This window comes from Ipomoea nil, unplaced genomic scaffold, assembly GCF_001879475.1.
Source record: "Ipomoea nil cultivar Tokyo-kokei standard unplaced genomic scaffold, Asagao_1.1 scaffold0861, whole genome shotgun sequence".
NCBI lineage: Eukaryota > Viridiplantae > Streptophyta > Magnoliopsida > Solanales > Convolvulaceae > Ipomoea > Ipomoea nil.
In genome coordinates, this window is record NW_017617289.1 from 88,471 (window position 1) to 107,953 (window position 19,483).

General features: G+C 30.5%; 17 non-coding genes across 17 annotated transcripts; all 17 read right to left on the reverse strand.

Annotated features, from left to right (window-relative positions):
* Nucleotides 1–630: 630 nt before the first annotated feature.
* On the reverse strand, nucleotides 631–702 carry TRNAK-UUU. Its single transcript has one exon. It is a non-coding gene; the product is annotated as a tRNA-Lys (tRNA).
* Nucleotides 703–2,849: 2,147 nt separating this feature from the next.
* Nucleotides 2,850–2,921, reverse strand: TRNAK-UUU. Its single transcript has one exon. It is a non-coding gene; the product is annotated as a tRNA-Lys (tRNA).
* An 814-nt stretch (nucleotides 2,922–3,735) lies between these two features.
* Nucleotides 3,736–3,807, reverse strand: TRNAK-UUU. Its single transcript has one exon. It is a non-coding gene; the product is annotated as a tRNA-Lys (tRNA).
* Nucleotides 3,808–4,620: 813 nt separating this feature from the next.
* On the reverse strand, nucleotides 4,621–4,692 carry TRNAK-UUU. The gene has a single exon. It is a non-coding gene; the product is annotated as a tRNA-Lys (tRNA).
* A 1,698-nt stretch (nucleotides 4,693–6,390) lies between these two features.
* On the reverse strand, nucleotides 6,391–6,462 carry TRNAK-UUU. The gene has a single exon. It is a non-coding gene; the product is annotated as a tRNA-Lys (tRNA).
* Nucleotides 6,463–7,275: 813 nt separating this feature from the next.
* Nucleotides 7,276–7,347, reverse strand: TRNAK-UUU. Its single transcript has one exon. It is a non-coding gene; the product is annotated as a tRNA-Lys (tRNA).
* Nucleotides 7,348–8,160: 813 nt separating this feature from the next.
* TRNAK-UUU lies at nucleotides 8,161–8,232 on the reverse strand. The gene has a single exon. It is a non-coding gene; the product is annotated as a tRNA-Lys (tRNA).
* A 371-nt stretch (nucleotides 8,233–8,603) lies between these two features.
* Nucleotides 8,604–8,675, reverse strand: TRNAK-UUU. The gene has a single exon. It is a non-coding gene; the product is annotated as a tRNA-Lys (tRNA).
* A 778-nt stretch (nucleotides 8,676–9,453) lies between these two features.
* TRNAK-UUU lies at nucleotides 9,454–9,525 on the reverse strand. Its single transcript has one exon. It is a non-coding gene; the product is annotated as a tRNA-Lys (tRNA).
* Nucleotides 9,526–10,782: 1,257 nt separating this feature from the next.
* Nucleotides 10,783–10,854, reverse strand: TRNAK-UUU. The gene has a single exon. It is a non-coding gene; the product is annotated as a tRNA-Lys (tRNA).
* Nucleotides 10,855–12,111: 1,257 nt separating this feature from the next.
* Nucleotides 12,112–12,183, reverse strand: TRNAK-UUU. Its single transcript has one exon. It is a non-coding gene; the product is annotated as a tRNA-Lys (tRNA).
* Nucleotides 12,184–12,997: 814 nt separating this feature from the next.
* TRNAK-UUU lies at nucleotides 12,998–13,069 on the reverse strand. The gene has a single exon. It is a non-coding gene; the product is annotated as a tRNA-Lys (tRNA).
* Nucleotides 13,070–13,882: 813 nt separating this feature from the next.
* Nucleotides 13,883–13,954, reverse strand: TRNAK-UUU. Its single transcript has one exon. It is a non-coding gene; the product is annotated as a tRNA-Lys (tRNA).
* Nucleotides 13,955–15,075: 1,121 nt separating this feature from the next.
* TRNAK-UUU lies at nucleotides 15,076–15,147 on the reverse strand. The gene has a single exon. It is a non-coding gene; the product is annotated as a tRNA-Lys (tRNA).
* An 813-nt stretch (nucleotides 15,148–15,960) lies between these two features.
* TRNAK-UUU lies at nucleotides 15,961–16,032 on the reverse strand. The gene has a single exon. It is a non-coding gene; the product is annotated as a tRNA-Lys (tRNA).
* A 1,121-nt stretch (nucleotides 16,033–17,153) lies between these two features.
* On the reverse strand, nucleotides 17,154–17,225 carry TRNAK-UUU. Its single transcript has one exon. It is a non-coding gene; the product is annotated as a tRNA-Lys (tRNA).
* An 814-nt stretch (nucleotides 17,226–18,039) lies between these two features.
* Nucleotides 18,040–18,111, reverse strand: TRNAK-UUU. Its single transcript has one exon. It is a non-coding gene; the product is annotated as a tRNA-Lys (tRNA).
* Between the last annotated feature and the right edge of the window lie 1,372 nt (nucleotides 18,112–19,483).

The window sequence follows — 19,483 nt, forward strand, 5'->3', positions numbered from 1 at the left end:
TAGCATTTAAAATGAGATGAAAATTGAATTTTCAACTACTTACGAGAGGGTTTATGGGTATATAAATAAAAATTTTAACAACTTATGGATTCACCAAATATAGAAATATGACAAAATTAGTATGAATCAAATTTTTAACCACTTACGATACGAAGAAAATAAAACTTTGATAATGTTACAATTTCATTCACCGTCTGTGGGGATCAAACCAACAACCACGTGGTTAAAAGCCACGCGCTCTACCACTGAGCTAAGAAGGCCAACTCAATTATTACATGTATAATGTGAGAGAGGATATTGGATATAAACGAATATTTATCTTGTTTGGAAGAATTTATTTTAGGGGTTATGACATATTTTAAGTTGAAACCATGCTATAACTTCTATTTGGTAAAACAATGAAAGTTTTAAATAATAGTTTACTTTGAAACGCTACCCAAAGTAGCATTTAAAATGAGATGAAGATTAAATTTTCAACTACTTACGAGCGGGTTTATGTGTATATAAATGAAAATTTTAGCCACTTATGGATTCAAGAAATATACAAATATGAAAAAATTTATATAAATCAAATTTTTAACCACCTACGAAATCAAGAAAATACAGCTTTGTTAAAACTACAATTTCAATCACCGTCTGTGGGGATTGAACCCGCGACCACGTGGTTAAAAGCCACGCGCTCTACCACTGAGCTAAGAAGGCCTACTCAATAATATGCATGTATAGTTGAGGAGAGGATATTGGATATATACCAATATATAAATTGTTTGGAAGAATTTATTTTAGAGATTATGACATATTTTAAGTTGAAACCAAGCTATAACTTCTATTTGGTAAAATAAAGAAAGTTTTAAATAATAGTTTATGTTGAAACGCTACCCAAAGTAACATTTAAAATGAGATGAAAATTGAATTTTCAACTACTTACGAGCGGGTTTATGGGTATATAAATGAAAATTTTAACCACTTATGGATTCAACAAATATACAAATATGACAAAATTAATATAAATCAAATTTTTAACCACTTACGAGATCAAGAAAATACAACTTTGTTAAACCTACAATTTCAATCACCGTCTGTGTGGATTTTGAACCCACGACCACGTGGTTAAAAGCCACACGCTGTACCACTGAGCTAAGAAGGCCTACTCAATAATATGCATGTATAGTTGAGGAGAGGATATTGGATATAAACAAATATATATCTTGTTTGGAAGAATTTATTTTAGAGATTATGACATATTTTAAGTTGAAACCAAGCTATAACTTCTATTTGGTAAAATAAAGAAAGTTTAAAATTATAGTTTACTTTGAAACGCTACCCAAAGTTGCATTTAAAATGAGATGAAAATTGAATTTTCAACTACTTACGAGCGGGTTCATGGGTATATAAATAAAAATTTTAACCACTTATGGATTCAACAAATATACAAATATGACAAAATTAGTATGAATCAAATTTTTAACCACTTACGAGACGATGAAAATACAACTTTGATAATGTTACAATTTCATTCACCGTCTGTGGGGATCAAACCAACAACCACGTGGTTAAAAGCCACGCGCTCTACCACTGAGCTAAGAAAGCCAACTCAATTATATACATGTATAATGTGAGAGAGGATATTGGATATAAACCAATATTTATCTTGTTTGGAAGAATTTATTTTAGGGGTTATGACATATTTTAAGTTGAAACCATGCTATAACTTCTATTTGGTAAAACAATGAAAGTTTTAAATAATAGTTTACTTTGAAACGCTACCCAAAGTAGCATTTAAAATGAGATGAAGATTAAATTTTCAACTACTTACGAGCGGGTTTATGTGTATATAAATGAAAATTTTAGCCACTTATGGATTCAAGAAATATACAAATATGAAAAAATTTATATAAATCAAATTTTTAACCACCTACGAAATCAAGAAAATACAGCTTTGTTAAAACTACAATTTCAATCACCGTCTGTGGGGATTGAACCCGCGACCACGTGATTAAAAGCCACGCGCTCTACCACTGAGCTAAGAAGGCCTACTCAATAATATGCATGTATAGTTGAGGAGAGGATATTGGATATAAACCAATATATAAATTGTTTGGAAGAATTTATTTTAGAGATTATGACATATTTTAAGTTGAAACCAAGCTATAACTTCTATTTGGTAAAATAAAGAAAGTTTTAAATAATAGTTTATGTTGAAACGCTACCCAAAGTAGCATTTAAAATGAGATGAAAATTGAATTTTCAACTACTTACGAGCGGGTTTATGGGTATATAAATGAAAATTTTAACCACTTATGGATTCAACAAATATACAAATATGACAAAATTAATATAAATCAAATTTTTAACCACTTACGAGATCAAGAAAATACAACTTTGTTAAACCTACAATTTCAATCACCGTCTGTGTGGATTTTGAACCCACGACCACGTGGTTAAAAGCCACACGCTGTACCACCGAGCTAAGAAGGCCTACTCAATAATATGCATGTATAGTTGAGGAGAGGATATTGGATATAAACCAATATATATCTTGTTTGGAAGAATTTATTTTAGAGATTATGACATATTTTAAGTTGAAACCAAGCTATAACTTCTATTTGGTAAAATAAAGAAAGTTTAAAATTATAGTTTACTTTGAAACGCTACCCAAAGTTGCATTTAAAATGAGATGAAAATTGAATTTTCAACTACTTACGAGCGGGTTCATGGGTATATAAATAAAAATTTTAACCACTTATGGATTCAACAAATATACAAATATGACAAAATTAATATAAATCAAATTTTTAACCACTTAAGAGATCAAGAAAATACAACTACGTTAAACTTACAATTTCAATCACCGTCTGTGGGGATCGAACCCACGACCACGTGGTTAAAAGCCACGCGCTCTACCACTGAGCTAAGAAGGCCTACTCAATAATATGCATGTATAGTTGAGGAGAGGATATTGGATATAAACCAATATATAAATTGTTTGGAAGAATTTATTTTAGAGATTATGACATATTTTAAGTTGAAACCAAGCTATAACTTCTATTTGGTAAAATAAAGAAAGTTTTAAATAATAGTTTATGTTGAAACGCTACCCAAAGTAGCATTTAAAATGAGATGAAAATTGAATTTTCAACTACTTACGAGCGGGTTTATGGGTATATAAATGAAAATTTTAACCACTTCTGGATTCAACAAATATACAAATATGACAAAATTAATATAAATCAAATTTTTAACCACTTACGAGATCAAGAAAATACAACTTTGTTAAACCTACAATTTCAATCACCGTCTGTGGGGATTGAACCCACGACCACGTGGTTAAAAGCCACAAGCTGTACCACTGAGCTAAGAAGGCCTACTCAATAATATGCATGTATAGTTGAGGAGAGGATATTGGATTTAAACCAATATATATCTTGTTTGGAAGAATTTATTTTAGAGATTATGACATATTTTAAGTTGAAACCAAGCTATAACTTCTATTTGGTAAAATAAAGAAAGTTTAAAATTATAGTTTACTTTGAAACGCTAACCAAAGTTGCATTTAAAATGAGATGAAAATTGAATTTTCAACTACTTACGAGCGGGTTCATGGGTATATAAATGAAAATTTTAACCACTTATGGATTCAACAATTATACAAATATGACAAAATTAATATAAATCAAATTTTTAACCACTTACGAGATCAAGAAAATACAACTACGTTAAACCTACAATTTCAATCACCGTCTGTGGGGATCGAACCCACGACCACGTGGTTAAAAGCCACGCGCTCTACCACTGAGCTAAGAAGGCCTACTCAATAATATGCATATATAGTTTAGGAGAGGATATTGGATATAATCCAATATTACCTTGTTTGGTAGAATTTATTTTAGAGATTATGACATATTTTAAGTTGAATCCATGCTATAACTTCTATTTGGTAAAACAAAGAAAGTTTAAAATACTAGTTAATTTTGAAACGCTACCCTAAGTAGCATTTAAAATGAGATGAAAATTGAATTTTCAACTACTTACGAGAGGGTTTATGGGTATATAAATAAAAATTTTAACCACTTATGGATTCACCAAATATAGAAATATGACAAAATTAGTATGAATCAAATTTTTAACCACTTACGAGACGAAGAAAATAAAACTTTGATAATGTTACAATTTCATTCACCGTCTGTGGGGATCAAACCAACAACCACGTGGTTAAAAGCCACGCGCTCTACCACTGAGCTAAGAAGGCCAACTCAATTATATACATGTATAATGTGAGAGAGGATATTGGATATAAACGAATATTTATCTTGTTTGGAAGAATTTATTTTAGGGGTTATGACATATTTTAAGTTGAAACCATGCTATAACTTCTATTTGGTAAAACAATGAAAGTTTTAAATAATAGTTTACTTTGAAGCGCTACCCAAAGTAGCATTTAAAATGAGATGAAAATTAAATTTTCAACTACTTACGAGCGGGTTTATGGGTATATAAATGAAAATTTTAACCACTTATGGATTCAACAATTATACAAATATGACAAAATTAATATAAATCAAATTTTTAACCACTTACGAGATCAAGAAAATACAACTACGTTAAACCAACAATTTCAATCACCGTCTGTGGGGATCGAACCCACGACCACGTGGTTAAAAGCCACGCGCTCTACCACTGAGCTAAGAAGGCCAACTCAATAATATGCATATATAGTTTAGGAGAGGATATTGGATATAATCCAATATTACCTTGTTTGGTAGAATTTATTTTAGAGATTATGACATATTTTAAGTTGAATCCATGCTATAACTTCTATTTGGTAAAACAAAGAAAGTTTAAAATACTAGTTAATTTTGAAACGCTACCCTAAGTAGCATTTAAAATGAGATGAAAATTGAATTTTCAACTACTTACGAGAGGGTTTATGGGTATATAAATAAAAATTTTAACCACTTATGGATTCATCAAATATAGAAATATGACAAAATTAGTATGAATCAAATTTTTAACCACTTACGAGACGAAGAAAATAAAACTTTGATAATGTTACAATTTCATTCACCGTCTGTGGGGATCAAACCAACAACCACGTGGTTAAAAGCCACGCGCTCTACCACTGAGCTAAGAAGGCCAACTCAATTATATACATGTATAATGTGAGAGAGGATATTGGATATAAACGAATATTTATCTTGTTTGGAAGAATTTATTTTAGGGGTTATGACATATTTTAAGTTGAAACCATGCTATAACTTCTATTTGGTAAAACAATGAAAGTTTTAAATAATAGTTTACTTTGAAGCGCTACCCAAAGTAGCATTTAAAATGAGATGAAAATTAAATTTTCAACTACTTACGAGCGGGTTTATGGGTATATAAATGAAAATTTTAACCACTTATGGATTCCACAAATATACAAATATGAAAAAATTAATATAAATTAAATTTTTAACCACTTACGAGATCAAGAAAATACAACTTTGTTAAACCTAAAATTTCAATCACCGTCTGTGGGAATCGAACCCACGACCACGTGGTTAAAAGCCACGCGCTTTACCACTGACCTAAGAACGCCAACTCAATAATATGCATATATAGTTTAGGAGAGGATATTAGATATAATCCAATATTATCTTGTTTGGAAGAATTTATTTTAGAGATTATGACATATTTTAAGTTGAATCCAAGCTATAACTTCTATTTGGTAAAACAAAGAAAGTTTAAAATACTAGTTAATTTTGAAAGGCTACCCTAAGTAGCATTTAAAATGAGATGAAAATTGAATTTTCAACTACTTACGAGAGGGTTTATGGGTATATAAATCAAAATTTTAACCACTTATGGATTCACCAAATATAGAAATATGACAAAATTAGTATGAATCAAATTTTTAACCACTTACGAGACGAAGAAAATAAAACTTTGATAATGTTACAATTTCATTCACCGTCTGTGGGGATCAAACCAACAACCACGTGGTTAAAAGCCACGCGCTCTACCACTGAGCTAAGAAGGCCAACTCAATTATATACATGTATAATGTGAGAGAGGATATTGGATATAAACGAATATTTATCTTGTTTGGAAGAATTTATTTTAGGGGTTATGACATATTTTAAGTTGAAACCATGCTATAACTTCTATTTGGTAAAACAATGAAAGTTTTAAATAATAGTTTACTTTGAAGCGCTACCCAAAGTAGCATTTAAAATGAGATGAAAATTAAATTTTCAACTACTTACGAGCGGGTTTATGGGTATATAAATGAAAATTTTAACCACTTATGGATTCAACAATTATACAAATATGACAAAATTAATATAAATCAAATTTTTAACCACTTACGAGATCAAGAAAATACAACTACGTTAAACCTACAATTTCAATCACCGTCTGTGGGGATCGAACCCACGACCACGTGGTTAAAAGCCACGCGCTCTACCACTGAGCTAAGAAGGCCAACTCAATAATATGCATATATAGTTTAGGAGAGGATATTGGATATAATCCAATATTACCTTGTTTGGTAGAATTTATTTTAGAGATTATGACATATTTTAAGTTGAATCCATGCTATAACTTCTATTTGGTAAAACAAAGAAAGTTTAAAATACTAGTTAATTTTGAAACGCTACCCTAAGTAGCATTTAAAATGAGATGAAAATTGAATTTTCAACTACTTACGAGAGGGTTTATGGGTATATAAATAAAAATTTTAACCACTTATGGATTCATCAAATATAGAAATATGACAAAATTAGTATGAATCAAATTTTTAACCACTTACGAGACGAAGAAAATAAAACTTTGATAATGTTACAATTTCATTCACCGTCTGTGGGGATCAAACCAACAACCACGTGGTTAAAAGCCACGCGCTCTACCACTGAGCTAAGAAGGCCAACTCAATTATATACATGTATAATGTGAGAGAGGATATTGGATATAAACGAATATTTATCTTGTTTGGAAGAATTTATTTTAGGGGTTATGACATATTTTAAGTTGAAACCATGCTATAACTTCTATTTGGTAAAACAATGAAAGTTTTAAATAATAGTTTACTTTGAAGCGCTACCCAAAGTAGCATTTAAAATGAGATGAAAATTAAATTTTCAACTACTTACGAGCGGGTTTATGGGTATATAAATGAAAATTTTAACCACTTATGGATTCCACAAATATACAAATATGAAAAAATTAATATAAATTAAATTTTTAACCACTTATGAGATCAAGAAAATACAACTTTGTTAAACCTAAAATTTCAATCACCGTCTGTGGGAATCGAACCCACGACCACGTGGTTAAAAGCCACGCGCTTTACCACTGACCTAAGAAGGCCAACTCAATAATATGCATATATAGTTTAGGAGAGGATATTAGATATAATCCAATATTATCTTGTTTGGAAGAATTTATTTTAGAGATTATGACATATTTTAAGTTGAATCCAAGCTATAACTTCTATTTGGTAAAACAAAGAAAGTTTAAAATACTAGTTAATTTTGAAAGGCTACCCTAAGTAGCATTTAAAATGAGATGAAAATTGAATTTTCAACTACTTACGAGAGGGTTTATGGGTATATAAATCAAAATTTTAACCACTTATGGATTCACCAAATATAGAAATATGACAAAATTAGTATGAATCAAATTTTTAACCACTTACGAGACGAAGAAAATAAAACTTTGATAATGTTACAATTTCATTCACCGTCTGTGGGGATCAAACCAACAACCACGTGGTTAAAAGCCACGCGCTCTACCACTGAGCTAAGAAGGCCAACTCAATTATATACATGTATAATGTGAGAGAGGATATTGGATATAAACGAATATTTATCTTGTTTGGAAGAATTTATTTTAGGGGTTATGACATATTTTAAGTTGAAACCATGCTATAACTTCTATTTGGTAAAACAATGAAAGTTTTAAATAATAGTTTACTTTGAAGCGCTACCCAAAGTAGCATTTAAAATGAGATGAAAATTAAATTTTCAACTACTTACGAGCGGGTTTATGTGTATATAAATGAAAATTTTAGCCACTTACGGATTCAAGAAATATACAAATATGAAAAAATTAATATAAATCAAATTTTTAACCACTTACGAAATCAAGAAAATACAGCTTTGTTAAAACAACAATTTCAATCACCGTCTGTGGGGATTGAACCCACGACCACGTGGTTAAAAGCCACGCGCTCTACCACTAAGCTAAGAAGGCCTACTCAATAATAAGCATGTATAGTTGAGGAGAGGATATTGGATATAAACCAATATATATCTTGTTTGGAAGAATTTATTTTCGAGATTATGACATATTTTAAGTTGAAACCAAGCTATAACTTCTATTTGGTAAAATAAAGAAAGTTTAAAATTATAGTTTACTTTGAAACGCTACCCAAAGTTGCATTTAAAATGAGATGAAAATTGAATTTTCAACTACTTACGAGCGGGTTCAGGGGCATATAAATGAAAATTTTAACCACTTATGGATTCAACAAATATACAAATATGACAAAATTAATATAAATCAAAATTTTAACCACTTACGAGATCAAGAAAATACAACTACGTTAAACCTACAATTTCAATCACCGTCTGTGGGGATCGAACCCACGACCACGTGGTTAAAAGCCACGCGCTTTACCACTGAGCTAAGAAGGCCTACTCAATAATATGCATATATAGTTTAGGAGAGGATATTGGATATAATCCAATATTACCTTGTTTGGTAGAATTTATTTTAGAGATTATGACATATTTTAAGTTGAATCCATGCTATAACTTCTATTTGGTAAAACAAAGAAAGTTTAAAATACTAGTTAATTTTGAAACGCTACCCTAAGTAGCATTTAAAATGAGATGAAAATTGAATTTTCAACTACTTACGAGAGGGTTTATGGGTATATAAATAAAAATTTTAACCACTTATGGATTCAACAAATATAGAAATATGACAAAATTAGTATGAATCAAATTTTTAACCACTTACGAGACGATGAAAATACAACTTTGATAATTTTACAATTTCATTCACCGTCTGTACAGATCAAACCAACAACCACGTGGTTAAAAGCCGCGCGCTCTACCACTGAGCTATGAAGGCCAACTCAATTATATACATGTATAATGTGAGAGAGGATATTGGATATAAACCAATATTTATCTTGTTTGGAAGAATTTATTTTAGGGGTTATGACATATTTTAAGTTGAAACCACGCTATAACTTTTATTTGGTAAAACAATGAAAGATTTAAATAATAGTTTAATTTGAAACGCTACCCAAAGTAGCATTTAAAATGAGATGAAAATTAAATTTTCAACTACTTACGAGCGGGTTTATGTGTATATAAATGAAAATTTTAGCCACTTATGGATTCAAGAAATATTTGCACTTACGAAATCAAGAAAATACAGCTTTGTTAAAGCTACAATTTCAATCACCGTCTGTGGGGATTGAACCCACGACCACATGGTTAAAAGCCACGCGCTCTACCACTGAGCTAAGAAGGCCTACTCATTAATATGCATGTATAGTTGAGGAGAGGATATTGGATATAAACCAATATATAAATTGTTTGGAAGAATTTATTTTAGAGATTATGACATATTTTAAGTTGAAACAAAGCTATAACTTCTATTTGGTAAAATGAAGAAAGTTTTAAATAATTGTTTACTTTGAAACGCTACCCAAAGTAACATTTAAAATGAGATGAAAATTGAATTTTCAACTACTTACGAGCGGGTTTATGTGTATATAAATGAAAATTTTAGCCACTTATGGATTCAAGAAATATACAAATATGAAAAAATTAATATAAATCAAATTTTTAACCACTTACGAGATCAAGAAAATACAACTTTGTTAAACCTACAATTTCAATCACCGTCTGTGGGGATCGAACCCACGACCACGTGATTAAAATCCACGTGCTCTACCACTGAGCTAAGAAGGCCTACTCAATAATATGCATATATAGTTTAGGAGAGAATAATGGATATAATCCAATATTATCTTGTTTTGGTAGAATTTATTTTAGAGATTATGACATATTTTAAGTTGAATCCAAGCTATAACTTCTATTTGGTGCAACAAAGAAAGTTTAAAATACTAGTTAATTTTGAAACGCTACCCTAAGTAGCATTTAAAATGAGATGAAAATTGAATTTTCAACTACTTACGAGAGGGTTTATGGGTATATAAATAAAAATTTTAACCACTTATGGATTCAACAAATATTTAAATATGGCAAAATTAGTATGAATCAAATTTTTAACCACTTACGAGACGAAGAAAATACAACTTTGATAATGTTACAATTTCATTCACCGTCTGTGGGGATCAAACCAACAACCACGTGGTTAAAAGCCACGCGCTCTACCACTGAGCTAAGAAGGCCAACTCAATTATATACATGTCTAATGTGAGATAGGATATTGGATATAAACCAATATTTATCTTGTTTGGAAGAATTTATTTTAGGGGTTATGACATATTTTAAGTTGAAACCATGCTATAACTTCTATTTGGTAAAACAATGAAAGTTTTCTATAATAGTTTACTTTGAAACGCTACCCAAAGTAGCATTTAAAATGAGATGAAAATTAAATTTTCAACTACTTACGAGCGGGTTTATGTGTATATAAATGAAAATTTTAGCCACTTATGGATTCAAGAAATATACAAATATGAAAAAATTAATATAAATCAAATTTTTAACCACTTACGCAATCAAGAAAATACAGCTTTGTTAAAACTACAATTTCAATCACCGTCTGTGGGGATTGAACCCACGACCACGTGGTTAAAAGCCACGCGCTCTACCACTAAGCTAAGAAGGCCTATTCAATAATATGCATGTATAGTTGAGGAGAGGATATTGGATATAAACCACTATATATCTTGTTTGGAAGAATTTATTTTAGAGATTATGACATATTTTAAGTTGAAACCAAGCTATAACTTCTATTTGGTAAAACAAAGAAAGTTTAAAATACTAGTTAATTTTGAAACGCTACCCTAAGTAGCATTTAAAATGAGATGCAAATTGAATTTTCAACTACTTACGAGAGGGTTTATGGGTATATAAATAAAAATTTTAACCACTTGCGGATTCAACAAATATAGAAATATGACAAAATTAGTATGAATCAAATTTTTAACCACTTACGAGACGAAGAAAATACAACTTTGATAATGTTACAATTTCATTCACCGTCTGTGGGGATCAAACCAACAACCACGTGGTTAAAAGCCACGCGCTCTACCACTGAGCTAAGAAGGCCAACTCAATTATATACATGTATAATGTGAGAGAGGATATTGGATATAAACCAATATTTATCTTGTTTGGAAGAATTTATTTTAGGGGTTATGACATATTTTAAGTTGAAACCATGCTATAACTTCTATTTGGTAAAACAATGAAAGTTTTAAATAATAGTTTACATTGAAACGCTACCCAAAGTAGCATTTAAATTGAGATGAAAATTAAATTTTCAACTACTTACGAGCGGGTTTATGTGTATATAAATGAAAATTTTAGCCACTTATAGATTCAAGAAATATAAAAATATGAAAAAATTAATATAAATCAAATATTTAACCACTTACGAAATCAAGAAAATACAGCTTTGTTAAAACTACAATTTCAATCACCGTCTGTGGGGATTGAACCCACAACCACGTGGTTAAAAGCCACGCCCTCTACCACTAAGCTAAGAAGGCCTACAAAATAATATGCATGTATAGTTGAGGAGAGGATATTGGATATAAACCACTATATATCTTGTTTGGAAGAATTTATTTTAGAGATTATGACATATTTTAAGTTGAAACCAAGCTATAACTTTTATTTGGTAAAATAAAGAAAGTTTTAAATAATAGTTTACTTTGAAACGCTACCCAAATTAACATTTAAAATGAGATGAAAATTGAATTTTCAACTACTTACGAGCGGGTTTATGGGTATATAAATGAAAATTTTAACCACTTATGGATTCAACAAATATACAAATATGACAAAATTAATATAAATCAAATTTTTAACCACTTACGAGATCAAGAAAATACAGCTTTGTTAAAACTACAATTTCAATCACCGTCTGTGGGGATTGAACCCACGACCACGTGGTTAAAAGCCACGCGCTCTACCACTAAGCTAAGAAAGCCTATTCAATAATATGCATGTATAGTTGAGGAGAGGATATTGGATATAAACCACTATATATCTTGTTTGGAAGAATTTATTTTAGAGATTATGACATATTTTAAGTTGAAACCAAGCTATAACTTCTATTTGGTAAAACAAAGAAAGTTTAAAATACTAGTTAATTTTGAAACGCTACCCTAAGTAGCATTTAAAATGAGATGCAAATTGAATTTTCAACTACTTACGAGAGGGTTTATGGGTATATAAATAAAAATTTTAACCACTTGCGGATTCAACAAATATAGAAATATGACAAAATTAGTATGAATCAAATTTTTAACCACTTACGAGACGAAGAAAATACAACTTTGATAATGTTACAATTTCATTCACCGTCTGTGGGGATCAAACCAACAACCACGTGGTTAAAAGCCACGCGCTCTACCACTGAGCTAAGAAGGCCAACTCAATTATATACATGTATAATGTGAGAGAGGATATTGGATATAAACGAATATTTATCTTGTTTGGAAGAATTTATTTTAGGGGTTATGACATATTTTAAGTTGAAACCATGCTATAACTTCTATTTGGTAAAACAATGAAAGTTTTAAATAATAGTTTACTTTGAAGCGCTACCCAAAGTAGCATTTAAAATGAGATGAAAATTAAATTTTCAACTACTTACGAGCGGGTTTATGGGTATATAAATGAAAATTTTAACCACTTATGGATTCAACAATTATACAAATATGACAAAATTAATATAAATCAAATTTTTAACCACTTACGAGATCAAGAAAATAGAACTACGTTAAACCTACAATTTCAATCACCGTCTGTGGGGATCGAACCCACGACCACGTGGTTAAAAGCCACGCGCTCTACCACTTAGCTAAGAAGGCCAACTCAATAATATGCATATATAGTTTAGGAGAGGATATTGGATATAATCCAATATTACCTTGTTTGGTAGAATTTATTTTAGAGATTATGACATATTTTAAGTTCAATCCATGCTATAACTTCTATTTGGTAAAACAAAGAAAGTTTAAAATACTAGTTAATTTTGAAACGCTACCCTAAGTAGCATTTAAAATGAGATGAAAATTGAATTTTCAACTACTTACGAGAGGGTTTATGGGTATATAAATAAAAATTTTAACCACTTATGGATTCATCAAATATAGAAATATGACAAAATTAGTATGAATCAAATTTTTAACCACTTACGAGACGAAGAAAATAAAACTTTGATAATGTTACAATTTCATTCACCGTCTGTGGGGATCAAACCAACAACCACGTGGTTAAAAGCCACGCGCTCTACCACTGAGCTAAGAAGGCCAACTCAATTATATACATGTATAATGTGAGAGAGGATATTGGATATAAACGAATATTTATCTTGTTTGGAAGAATTTATTTTAGGGGTTATGACATATTTTAAGTTGAAACCATGCTATAACTTCTATTTGGTAAAACAATGAAAGTTTTAAATAATAGTTTACTTTGAAGCGCTACCCAAAGTAGCATTTAAAATGAGATGAAAATTAAATTTTCAACTACTTACGAGCGGGTTTATGGGTATATAAATGAAAATTTTAACCACTTATGGATTTCACAAATATACAAATATGAAAAAATTAATATAAATTAAATTTTTAACCACTTATGAGATCAAGAAAATACAACTTTGTTAAACCTACAATTTCAATCACCGTCTGTGGGGATCGAACCCACGACCACGTGGTTAAAAGCCACGCGCTTTACCACTGAGCTAAGAAGGCCAACTCAATAATATGCATATATAGTTTAGGAGAGGATATTGGATATAATCCAATATTATCTTGTTTGGTAGAATTTATTTGAGAGATTATGACATATTTTAAGTTGAATCCAAGCTATAACTTCTATTTGGTAAAACAAAGAAAGTTTAAAATACTAGTTAATTTTGAAACACTACCCTAAGTAGCATTTAAAATGAGATGAAAATTGAATTTTCAACTACTTACGAGAGGGTTTAAGGGTATATAAATAAAAATTTTAACCACTTATGGATTCAACAAATATAGAAATATGACAAAATTAGTATGAATCAAATTTTTAACCACTTACGAGACGAAGAAAATACAACTTTGATAAAGTTACAATTTCATTCACCGTCTGTGGCGATCAAACCAACAACCACGAGGTTAAAAGCCACGCGCTCTACCACTGAGCTAAGAAGGCCAACTCAATTATATACATGTACAGGGCCGGATTTGAGACTGTGCAAGCTGGGCTACCGCACAGGGCCCCCAATTTAAGAGGGGCCCCAAATTTTAGAGGCCCAATATTTAATATTTACCTAGCTAGTTTAGAAATAAAAATTAAAAGTTTACAATTGATTTTAAAAGGTTTTATGAAGTGATGGTAGAAATGTGTATTTGTTGTATTTTAACTTGAAGGTCAAAGGTTCGAAACTCGCATATGTTAGTTTTATAAATTAAGATTTTGGGGGCCTCAGTTATTTACTATAACAGGGCCACAAAAACCTAAAATCCGGCCCTGTACATGTATAATGTGGGAGAGGATATTGGATATAAACCAATATTTATCTTGTTTGGAAGAATTTATTTTAGGGGTTATGACATATTTTAAGTTGAAACCATGCTATAACTTCTATTTGGTAAAACAATGAAAGTTTTAAATAATAGTTTACTTTGAAATGCTACCCAAAGTAGCATTTAAAATGAGATGAAAATTAAATTTTCAACTACTTACGAGCGGGTTTATGTGTATATAAATGAAAATTTTAGCCACTTATGGATTGAAGAAATATACAAATATGAAAAAATTAATATAAATCAAATTTTTAACCACTTACGAGATCAAGAAAATACAACTTTGTTAAACCTACAATTTCAATCACCGTCTGTGGGGATCGAACCCACGACCACGAGATTAAAAGCCACGCGCTCTACCACTGAGCTAAGAAGGCCTACTCAATAATATGCATATATAGTTTAGGAGAGGATATTGGATATAATCCAATATTATCTTGTTTGGTAGAATTTATTTTAGAGATTATGACATATTTTAAGTTGAATCCAAGCTATAACTTCTATTTGGTAAAACAAAGAAAGTTTAAAATACTAGTTAATTTTGAAACGCTACCCTAAGTAGCATTTAAAATGAGATGAAAATTGAATTTTCAACTACTTACGAGAGGGTTTATCGGTATATAAATAAAAATTTTAACCACTTATGGATTCAACAAATATAGAAATATGACAAAATTAGTATGAATCAAATTTTTAACCACTTACGAGACGAAGAAAATACAACTTTGATAGTGTTACAATTTCATTCACCGTCTGTGGGGATCAAACCAACAACCACGTGGTTAAAAGCCACGCGCTCTACCACTGAGCTAAGAAGGCCAACTCAATTATATACATGTATAATGTGGGAGAGGATGTTGGATATAAACCAATATTTATCTTGTTTGGAAGAATTTATTTTAGGGGTTATGACATATTTTAAGTTGAAACCATGCTATAACTTCTATTTGGTAAAAAAATGAAAGTTTTAAATAATAGTTTACTTTGAAACGCTACCCAAAGTAGCATTTAAAATGAGATGAAAATTAAATTTTCAACTACTTACGAGCGGGTTTATGTGTATATAAATGAAAATTTTAGCCACTTATGGATTGAAGAAATATACAAATATGAAAAAATTAATATAAATCAAATTTTTAACCACTTACGAGATCAAGAAAATACAACTTTGTTAAACCTACAATTTCAATCACCGTCTGTGGGGATCGAACCCACGACCACGTGGTTAAAAGCCACGCGCTCTACCACTGAGCTAAGAAGGCCTACTCAATAATATGCATATATAGTTTAGGGGAGGATATTGGATATAATCCAATATTATCTTGTTTGGTAGAATTTATTTTAGAGATTATGACATATTTTAAGTTGAATCCAAGCTATAACTTCTATTTGGTAAAACAAAGAAAGTTTAAAATACTAGTTAATTTTGAAACACTACCCTAAGTAGCATTTAAAATGAGATGAAAATTGAATTTTCAACTACTTACGAGAGGGTTTAAGGGTATATAAATAAAAATTTTAACCACTTATGGATTCAACAAATATAGAAATATGACAAAATTAGTATGAATCAAATTTTTAACCACTTACGAGACGAAGAAAATACAACTTTGATAAAGTTACAATTTCATTCACCGTCTGTGGCGATCAAACCAACAACCACGAGGTTAAAAGCCACGCGCTCTACCACTGAGCTAAGAAGGCCAACTCAATTATATACATGTACAGGGCCGGATTTGAGACTGTGCAAGCTGGGCTACCGCACAGGGCCCCCAATTTAAGAGGGGCCCCAAATTTTAGAGGCCCAATATTTAATATTTACCTAGCTAGTTTAGAAATAAAAATTAAAAGTTTACAATTGATTTTAAAAGGTTTTATGAAGTGATGGTAGAAATGTGTATTTGTTGTATTTTAACTTGAAGGTCAAAGGTTCGAAACTCGCATATGTTAGTTTTATAAATTAAGATTTTGGGGGCCTCAGTTATTTACTATAACAGGGCCACAAAAACCTAAAATCCGGCCCTGTACATGTATAATGTGGGAGAGGATATTGGATATAAACCAATATTTATCTTGTTTGGAAGAATTTATTTTAGGGGTTATGACATATTTTAAGTTGAAACCATGCTATAACTTCTATTTGGTAAAACAATGAAAGTTTTAAATAATAGTTTACTTTGAAATGCTACCCAAAGTAGCATTTAAAATGAGATGAAAATTAAATTTTCAACTACTTACGAGCGGGTTTATGTGTATATAAATGAAAATTTTAGCCACTTATGGATTGAAGAAATATACAAATATGAAAAAATTAATATAAATCAAATTTTTAACCACTTACGAGATCAAGAAAATACAACTTTGTTAAACCTACAATTTCAATCACCGTCTGTGGGGATCGAACCCACGACCACGTGGTTAAAAGCCACGCGCTCTACCACTGAGCTAAGAAGGCCTACTCAATAATATGCATATATAGTTTAGGAGAGGATATTGGATATAATCCAATATTATCTTGTTTGGTAGAATTTATTTTAGAGATTATGACATATTTTAAGTTGAATCCAAGCTATAACTTCTATTTGGTAAAACAAAGAAAGTTTAAAATACTAGTTAATTTTGAAACGCTACCCTAAGTAGCATTTAAAATGAGATGAAAATTGAATTTTCAACTACTTACGAGAGGGTTTATCGGTATATAAATAAAAATTTTAACCACTTATGGATTCAACAAATATAGAAATATGACAAAATTAGTATGAATCAAATTTTTAACCACTTACGAGACGAAGAAAATACAACTTTGATAGTGTTACAATTTCATTCACCGTCTGTGGGGATCAAACCAACAACCACGTGGTTAAAAGCCACGCGCTCTACCACTGAGCTAAGAAGGCCAACTCAATTATATACATGTATAATGTGGGAGAGGATGTTGGATATAAACCAATATTTATCTTGTTTGGAAGAATTTATTTTAGGGGTTATGACATATTTTAAGTTGAAACCATGCTATAACTTCTATTTGGTAAAAAAATGAAAGTTTTAAATAATAGTTTACTTTGAAACGCTACCCCAAAGTAGCATTTAAAATGAGATGAAAATTAAATTTTCAACTACTTACGAGCGGGTTTATGTGTATATAAATGAAAATTTTAGCCACTTATGGATTGAAGAAATATACAAATATGAAAAAATTAATATAAATCAAATTTTTAACCACTTACGAGATCAAGAAAATACAACTTTGTTAAACCTACAATTTCAATCACCGTCTGTGGGGATCGAACCCACGACCACGTGGTTAAAAGCCACGCGCTCTACCACTGAGCTAAGAAGGCCTACTCAATAATATGCATATATAGTTTAGGGGAGGATATTGGATATAATCCAATATTATCTTGTTTGGTAGAATTTATTTTAGAGATTATGACATATTTTAAGTTGAATCCAAGCTATAACTTCTATTTGGTAAAACAAAGAAAGTTTAAAATACTAGTTAATTTTGAAACGCTACCCTAAGTAGCATTTAAAATGAGATGAAAAGTGAATTTTCAACTACTTACGAGAGGGATTATGGGTATATAAATAAAAATTTTAACCACTTATGGATTCAACAAATATAGAAATATGACAAAATTAGTATGAATCAAATTTTTAACCACTTACGAGACGAAGAAAATACAACTTTGATAGTGTTACAATTTCATTCACCGTCTGTGGGGATCAAACCAACAACCACGTGGTTAAAAGCCACGCGCTCTACCACTGAGCTAAGAAGGCCAACTCAATTATATACATGTATAATGTGGGAGAGGATATTGGATAAAAACCAATATTTATCTTGTTTGGAAGAATTTATTTTAGGGGTTATGACATATTTTAAGTTGAAACCATGCTATAACTTCTATTTGGTAAAACAATGAAAGTTTTAAATAAGAGTTTACTTTGAAACGCTACCCAAAGTAGCATTTAAAATGAGATGAAAATTAAATTTTCAACTACTTACGAGCGGGTTTATGTGTATATAAATGAAAATTTTAGCCACTTATGGATTGAAGAAATATACAAATATGAAAAAATTAATATAAATCAAATTTTTAACCACTTACGAGATCAAGAAAATACAACTTTGTTAAACCTACAATTTCAATCACCTTATGTGGGGATCGAATCCACGACCACGTGGTTAAAAGCCACGTGCTCTACCACTGACCTAAGAAGGCCTACTTCATAATATGCATATATAGTTTAGGAGAGGATATTGGATATAATCCAATATTATCTTGTTTGGTAGAATTTATTTTAGAGATTATGACATATTTTAAGTTGAATCCAAGCTATAACTTCTATTTGGTAAAACAAAGAAAGTTTAAAATACTAGTTAATTTTGAAACGCTACCCTAAGTAGCATTTAAAATGAGATGAAAATTGAATTTTCAACTACTTACGAGAGGGTTTATGGGTATATAAATAAAAATTTTAACCACTTATGGATTCAACAAATATAGAAATATGACAAAATTAGTATGAATCAAATTTTTAACCACTTACGAGACGAAGAAAATACAACTTTGATAGTGTTACAATTTCATTCACCGTCTGTGGGGATCAAACCAACAACCACGTGGTTAAAAGCCACGCGCTCTACCACTGAGCTAAGAAGGCCAACTCAATTATATACATGTATAATGTGGGAGAGGATATTGGATA